Raw genomic sequence first — 7,911 nt, 5'->3', positions numbered from 1 at the left:
GGGGGACAGAGTGTTTCAAGACCTGCCTCTTACATGAATTTACTAAGTGACTGAGTAAATCATTTAACATCTCAGTTCTCTAAGCAACTCTCTGAGACTGTACATTTCAGTGCAGGTACCAGTCTGCATTGGAAGAGGGAGAAGGCATTTTCTTATCAAGAGTTTTCTATAAAAATGGAAATGGGGGGGGGGAGTGGGAGGAGGGGACAGGGAGAGAATCTGGAAATCAAAAAATATTTTATTTAAATTAAGCTAAATTTTTAAAAATCATTTTTACATGTAATTGGGGGGAAAGAAAATATTTAACTTTTAAAAATACAATAGAACATTTTTTAAAATGGAAGCTACCATCAGTCCCCTGTCATCCACCCAAATAATCCCCACTACCTAGCATAACACCTGGCATATGGTTGGCATCTACCATAATGCTTGTTGAATTGAATTAATCAATTAAACTAATCAATGCTTGTCAAATTGAATTAAATTGACTTGAAGCTATAATTGTGGAAGCATCTCTCCTATATCATGATTGGCAAGTGGCCTTTCAACCTTCCACTCAAAGACCTCCAATGACAGAGAGCTCACTATCTCTTAAGGAATTCCTTTCCATTTGGGGATAGTTCTAATTGCTAAAAATAAAATTAAATTAAAAATCCTTACATTGAGCTTACATTCTCTCTACAACTTCAACTGATTGTTCTGGTCAAGCAAATCAAGTCTAATATTCTACCATATGTCAGCTCTTCAAGTAATTAAAGATAGCTATCATGACCCCCAATTTCCTCTAGGGACAATATCCCCAGCTCCTCAAGAAATTTCTTATAATCTAGTTAGGGAATAATGCAGCTGGTGCCATGGATAGAGTGCCGGGTATGGAGTCAGGAAAATTCATCTTCCTTAGTTCAAATATGGCCTTAGACACTTACTAGCTCTGTGACCCTGGGTAAGTCACTTAAACCTATTTGCCTCAGTGTCTTCATCTGTAAAATGAGCTGAAGAAGGAAATAGCAAACCACTCTAGAATCTTTGCCTAGAAAACCCCAAATGGGTTCAGGAAGAGTCAGATATGACTGAAAAACGGCTGAACTACAAACAACAAAGATTTGCAAATCACCTTATGTACATTATGTCATCCCACAGTTCCAATGTTATGAAGTCTGGGCAATGTCTGAGATTTATGCAACTTCAGTAACTAGCATGGGTCTTAGAACTGGCAAATATCCGAAGTAGGATTTGAACTTGGGTTTTCCACACTCTAAGTACAGCACCCTATCCCTGAAACCAGTTCTTTAGCACTCTAAGCACTTTCCATATGATAATCCCAGGAGGTAAGGGGTGCAGGTGTTACTGTCCCTATTTTAGACACTATCTCAGATAGGCAGTATAACTTACCCAAGGTAACATAGCTGTTAAATATTGGAGTCTGAATTTGAATCCAGGTCCCTGACTCCCAAAGAGCTCTCTCTTCCAATAGACTGCCTCCCAATACACAGATAAATTGAGTACAAATTTTAATACCACAAGTATATGAGAGGAGCACAAAGTGTTATGACATCCGAGGAAGGAGTTAATAGCCTTGGTAGGAAGCAGGAGTATAAGGGAAGGCTTCCTGGAAGAGATTGCATTTGATCTGAGTTCATGAGATATTAAGTTACAAGAGACCACCTAGCCTAACTCCCCATTTTACAAATAAGAAAATTGAGGCCAGAAGAGGTTAAGTGTAAGCTTTTTGAGGAGAAGCATTGTTCCATTTTGATTTCTATGTCTAGTACCTAGCAAAATGTCTTAAACAAACTATAGGATTATTATTATTAATTTATTATAATTGTTTATATCAATATAATATCAATATCATTAGTATATTGATATTGTAATTATAATATATTATAGTTCTGTTATAAAAGATACTGTAGATATATTAATATTATTGAGTATATTAATAATAAAAGCTGCCACTCTAAGGCTTGAAAAGTACTTTGTATACATTACCCTCATTTGATCTTGAATTCAGTGGTTCACCCAAAGTCACCCAAAAAGAGCCAAGGACTTAAGCCCAAATGCTCTGACTCCAAGTCTGGAATTGGGGGAGGGGGTTCATTCCCCCCATCCCAGGATAATGTACCTTGGAAGCTGGGGAAAGTCCTCTACAGAGATAACCATCAAATGAATGGGGAGGTGAATGGACCCTCCTGGCAGGAGGAACGCTTGTCAAAGCCATACAAAAGAAAAAAAAAATGTTCCTTCCCCTGGCAACAATCAAAACAAATCAAAGAAATTGCTTGCAATCTTCTGGGTCATAGAAATGTTCCACTGGTTGCTGGAGCAAATGCCAAAGTCATCAGTCCCAGTGGGAACTGGCACCGAGATTGGATTCGTCACCTCAGACAATCCCAACAAGCCAGGATCAATAGGCCCAGAGTTGGCTTGTTCTCCTGTCTTCTTGGCCCATCACACCGCCTTGACACTCTCCCAGTACCCAACTCCTTAGGCAATGGAGAGGAATCGATTTCCCTTAAAGGGTTCCAAGATCAAGAGTTCTTGGAGAAAGATGTTGTCACCTAGAGACTGGTTTTGGTGCAATGGAAAGAACATTAAAATTTGTGGGTTCAACTCCAGGTTTCGAATACCAGTTGTGTGATCCTATTAAGTTTTTTCATCTGTATTTGGGAGGAAGAACAGCAACCTTGTTACAGGCAGGAAAGTTGGTCAAGTCTCCAATCCCATTGGCCTTTTACAATTTTGCTCTCTGGGTGAGATTTGCATGGACCATAATTGGCATGATAGCCTTTGAAATCTAAAGGAATGCTCTAATCCCAAGTAAATTAGTAGGCTGGAGTCTGGGAGTGGCAGTAAGGCCAAAGCAGAGGAATTTTTTAAAAGCTAGATTTAAAGCCTAAGGACTTTTCAGGCTGGCTGGCCTGGTTCTAAATTACAAAGAGCTGAGATAACCCTTAGAAATATAATCTAAAAGAGCTGAAAGACACCCCCCCTCCCCCATTGGGGAAAGGGCAGTACAATAGTGCAGAATAGTAACTGCCAGCTTGATGGCATCATCCGCCCAACAGCTAATACCTGGAGCTCTGTAGGGAGCAGATGGGAGCTACCCTGATGAGGGAAAAGGGCTCTTTAGAAATATGACTGGCCCTGGCTACATGGGCTTCATCCCTTCTCTACATATAAAGTCTCTGCCATGTGGAACCTGTGGAACACGCAGCCCTTTGCATATGGGGGAGCTGTAGAACATAGGATGTTAAGGTTAGAAAAGAATCTGGAACATAAAATATCAAAGGTGGAAGGAACCTTAGAGTACAAAAACTCAGAGATGGGAGAGATGTTAAAAATAAAATGTTAGGGCTAGAAGGAGCTGTAGAACATAGGATAGTAGGGTTAGGAAAGAGCATAGAATGTCCATACTGGAAGGACCTTAGCAGATAAAAAAGAAGGGCTAGAAGGGAACCTTAGAACATAAAATGTCAGGTCTGAGAGAGAGAACTTGGAACATAAAACATGGAACGAGGAAGTGAAGAAGGGCCTTAGAGACCATCTCACCAAATCCTTTCATTTTTCTGAGGAAGGTTTGGGAAACTTGTCATAACCTTCCAGAAGTGTCAAGAATCAGATGGAACAGAGCTGTCAAAAGTTGCAGGTGTCCTTTGGTGAAGTGGCCGGAAAGCATTCTTCAAGTTATCATTAGCATACTGGACATTAAATAGAGATATTGATGCAAGCAAGTTAACAGCATTTGATACCGGTCACTGGACCCTGGACACTGACTCAGGCAGGTGAACAGCCTTCTCAGATTAACCTCAATGCTGGAGTCCAGCATTGGTGGGGTCTCGCAGCCTTGAATTTAGAAACAGAACAGGCTCAGTGTGTGTGTGTGTGTGTGTGTGTGTGTGTGTGTGTGTGTGTGTGCGCGCGCGCACGCGTGCGTGTTTCTTGTTGTTGTTCTCTTTCCTTGTAAATTTTTTCTGACAATTTACTTTTAATCACCTAGTCCAGAATGAGACTGACAAGAAGGCACATTGACGGAATGCTAAAGACTGCCCTTCTGAGGCTCTCTCTGGCTTGTTCTTGCCAGGCCTCCTGGGTCCTTAATAAACTGTGGAACAACACTAGGAAAATACTTTAAAAAAAAAACTAACTCTTTATCTGTCAAGATCCAAGGCCTCACCACATAGCCATCAATAATGGATTCTGAACATTCCCCATTTATCACTGTAGAGCAGGAGGCAGACTGGGGAATGGAGAGACCAAGTGTCTGGAATCCAAAATCCAGGTTTCTCCAGTATCCCTGCATGCACCCCCACCCAGCTCTACCTGTCGTCACCTACCTTCCTCAAGGAGCAGGACATCAAGAATAGGCTGCCCATGCATCTGTCTAAATGTGGGTGTGAGAGAGTGGATGAGGGCAGAGGGGGTGTCCCCTACCCTTGGGGACTTGGGTACATGTGTATGGTTTCTGATACTGGTCTAGGACTTTTTTCCCACGAGCCAACACTATGGCATGTGCTCCTCTCTCTCCAGAGAACTAGACCACAGAACCACAAACCCATAAAACACAGACTTACATGAAAATAGAACCACAAAATGTGGAGCTATAAAACACTGCATAGAAATATGGACTCAGAATACAGAGTCACAGAGGCACAAAGCCTAGAACCATAGAACATGGAACCATGGAACAGAAAACCACAAAACATAGATCCATGAAACCTGGAACCACAAACTCACTAACACAGACTCGGACAACTTTAAACCACAGAACCACGGCATGCAATAGCATAGACCTCACATGACATAAAAAAATAAAAGTAGAGAACACAGAACCACAAAACAGAACTATAGACCCACAGAACATAGAAGCACCAAATATATAATGAAGACTCACAGAACACTGAACTTGGGGTCATGAGATCTGGGTTCCCTGCCCTGCCTCTTTCTAACTATGTAATTTTCTCTGAGCTCAGTTTCCCCATATGATAACCCTAAGGTCCCTTCCATTTCTGATGATCTGTGTTCTAAGGTCTTTCTCAGCTGAAAACCTATGTTCAAAGGCCCCTTTTGGCTCTGACCTTCTATGATTCTGTGAATTTGGAACTATAGAAGCACAGGACCATGGGCTTTTATTACTAGACTTAGCTTAGAATCAACTTAATTCACAGGGTCCTCTGTGATGGTATCAGGGCTGCTACTGGGACTGCTGAAATTTCAATAGCCCATAGGAGGGAAGAAGTAGGCATGGACTTCCTGGCCTGCCAGGGAGATACAGCTCTGGGTCTAAATGGACAAACTATAAATCAGACCTTGATTTATTGTCTTCTTGTTTGTCTAAACTTAAGAAAGTGATAGGGAAAATGTTAATAATTCAAATTCAACCTAAAAATGTGTCATGTGTGCAGTCCCCACCCCCAACACAGTTGGTTGTTAAACACTTACCAGAAAACCACTGGTCCCACCCCATCTTGATAGCAACATCAGAACCAATAAGATTTAACAGAGGGGGAAACCAAGGCTCAGAAAGGGAAAAAGATTTGGCTCAAACCAGCATCTAGTGGTTTTGTATTTCATCTGGGACTTGGAAAGAGAGGAAGGAGAGCAGAGGGGGGCAAAGTTAGGTGACCAATCATGGTGGCAGAGAAGTGCAGAAGGAGGAAGAAGAGGAGAAAGAGGAGGAATGAAAGGAGGAAAAGGAAGATAGGAGGAGAAGGAAGAAGAGGAAAATGAGAAGGAAGAAGAAGAATGAGGAGAAGGAAAAGAAGGAGGAGGAGGAAGAGGAAAATGAGGAAAAATAGAAGGAGGAGGAAGAAGAGGGGGAGGAAGAGGAGAGGGAAAAGGAGGAGGAAGAGGAAGAGGGGAGTCAATAGTGAGGAAAGGGAGCCATTGATCAATAGGGAAACAGCCCAAAGGTGAGAAACGACATTTATGTCACGGATCAGTAAGATGGAGAGGGAGACCCCTGTAACAGCTTGTCCTTGGGGACCTGGATCAATGAATGAATCAAACAGCTTTATGTCGAGAGGCCCTCAGACAGCACAGGGCTTCCCTTCCTCCATCTCTTTCCTGTCCACTAGATGAGAAGCAGAAGAGACCAGGAAAGATGGGATCAGAGAAGGCTAGGAATCAGAAAACTGGGGTATTAGTCCCAACCCTGCCTTGTCAGGACTACCTGAGATGAGAAGTCAGATCTTTGCTGATTTACTATGTGACCTTAGATAAATCATTTATGAGGCCTCAAAAAGAAATGGGTAGAGTAGCATATTTGGAGTCAGGGAGACCTGGGTTCAAATTCTGACTCTGATGCTATCTATATGAACAGGAAAAAGTCACTTCACCTCTCTAGGACTCAGTTTTCCACACTGGGAAGTGAGGATAATAACATCTGCCATACCAACCTGAGAGAGTTGTTGTAGGGCTCCAATAACATAATGTCTGCAAAGTTGTTTATGAACTGCAATAAAAATGCATCTATTGTTATGTCCTCTACCTGGGCATCAGTGTCCCCTTCTGGGAAATGAAGGAGTTGGAGTAAATGTTTTCTAACGTCCCTTCTAGGTGTGACATTCTTTATGGAGTGGAAAGGGAATAAACATTTATTAAGTGTCAGGTAATATACAAATACTATCTTACTGGATCTTGGAAATAACCCTGGAAGGTAGGTGTTGTTATTATCCCCATTTTATAGTTGAGGAGACCAAGGCAGACATAAGTTAAGTGACTTGCTCAGGGTCACACAGTTAATAAGTGTGTGAGGCTGGATTTGAACTCAGATCTTCCTGACTTCAGTCCCTGCCCTCTACCTACTGCATCACCCAGTGTTGGATTTGGAAGTCAAAGGATATAAGTTCAAATCCCAGTTCCAGCACATTCTACCTACATTGCCTTAGGCAAATCACTTAATGTCCCAGCCCCAGCTTCCTCGACTGTAAATTGAAGGAGGCTATGATTTTAAAGGTTCCATTTCTAAATCTGTCATCTAAATCTTTCTGCCTCCGTTTCTTCATCTGTTAAATGGAGATAATAATAGCACTTCCCTCACAGGACTGTTTTGAGGACCAAATGAAATAGTGCATGCAAAGCATTTTAGAAACCTTAAGGCCCTATCTAAATGTCAGCTATTATTATTTTCAGATTTTGTTGTTCCGTTATTCTCATATTCCAACATCCTCTCGTTTTAAGACTCAAGATTTCTTACTACAATAAGCTCTAAATGAATGTGTGACCTAAGATATACAATGCCACATCATAAACAAATTAGAGGAACAAGGAAGCAATTATGAATAGGAGAAGAGTTCATGACCAGACAAAGAAAAGAGAAGATCATCTAAGATAAAAGTAACAATTTTGGTTTTATCAAATTTAAAAGGTTTTGCAGGAATAAAGCCAATGTAGTTAAAATTAGAAGGTAAACAGTTAACTGGAGGGGGGGGGCAAGAATCTTTGCAGCAGGTTTCTTTGAAAAAGGTCTTGCAATCAAGATGTATGAAGAACTGATTCAAACACAGAAGAATGACAGCCATTGCAAAAAAGTAGTTTGCAAAGAAAACAGTTCAGACTATCAATAGCCATATGAAAAAATTCTCCAATCACTAATAACTAGAGAAACATAGACTAAAGCAGCTCTGAGGTTCCTATCAGATTATCAAAGATGACAAGTGACAATTGTTGGAAGAGCTTCAAGAAAACAGACACCCTAAAATCTGTTCAGCTGTGAGTTGGTTGGGCCATTCAGGCAAGCAACCTGAAACTATGCTCTGGAAGTCACTGGACAGTGCCTACCCTATGCCTAAACCCCAAAGACATCAAAGAAAGAGAAAAAGGACCCATAGGTACACAAATATTTATAGCAACTTTTTTTTGTTATAGCAAAGAACTGGAAACCAAAGAGTTGCCCATCAGTTGGGGAATGGT

The sequence above is a fragment of the Petaurus breviceps genome, unplaced genomic scaffold (genome assembly GCF_028583685.1).
Source record: "Petaurus breviceps papuanus isolate PSGF00001 unplaced genomic scaffold, PetGlider_PUasm1.0 180, whole genome shotgun sequence".
Taxonomy (NCBI): Eukaryota; Metazoa; Chordata; class Mammalia; order Diprotodontia; family Petauridae; genus Petaurus; species Petaurus breviceps.
Note: the sequence above shows the minus strand (reverse complement) of the source record.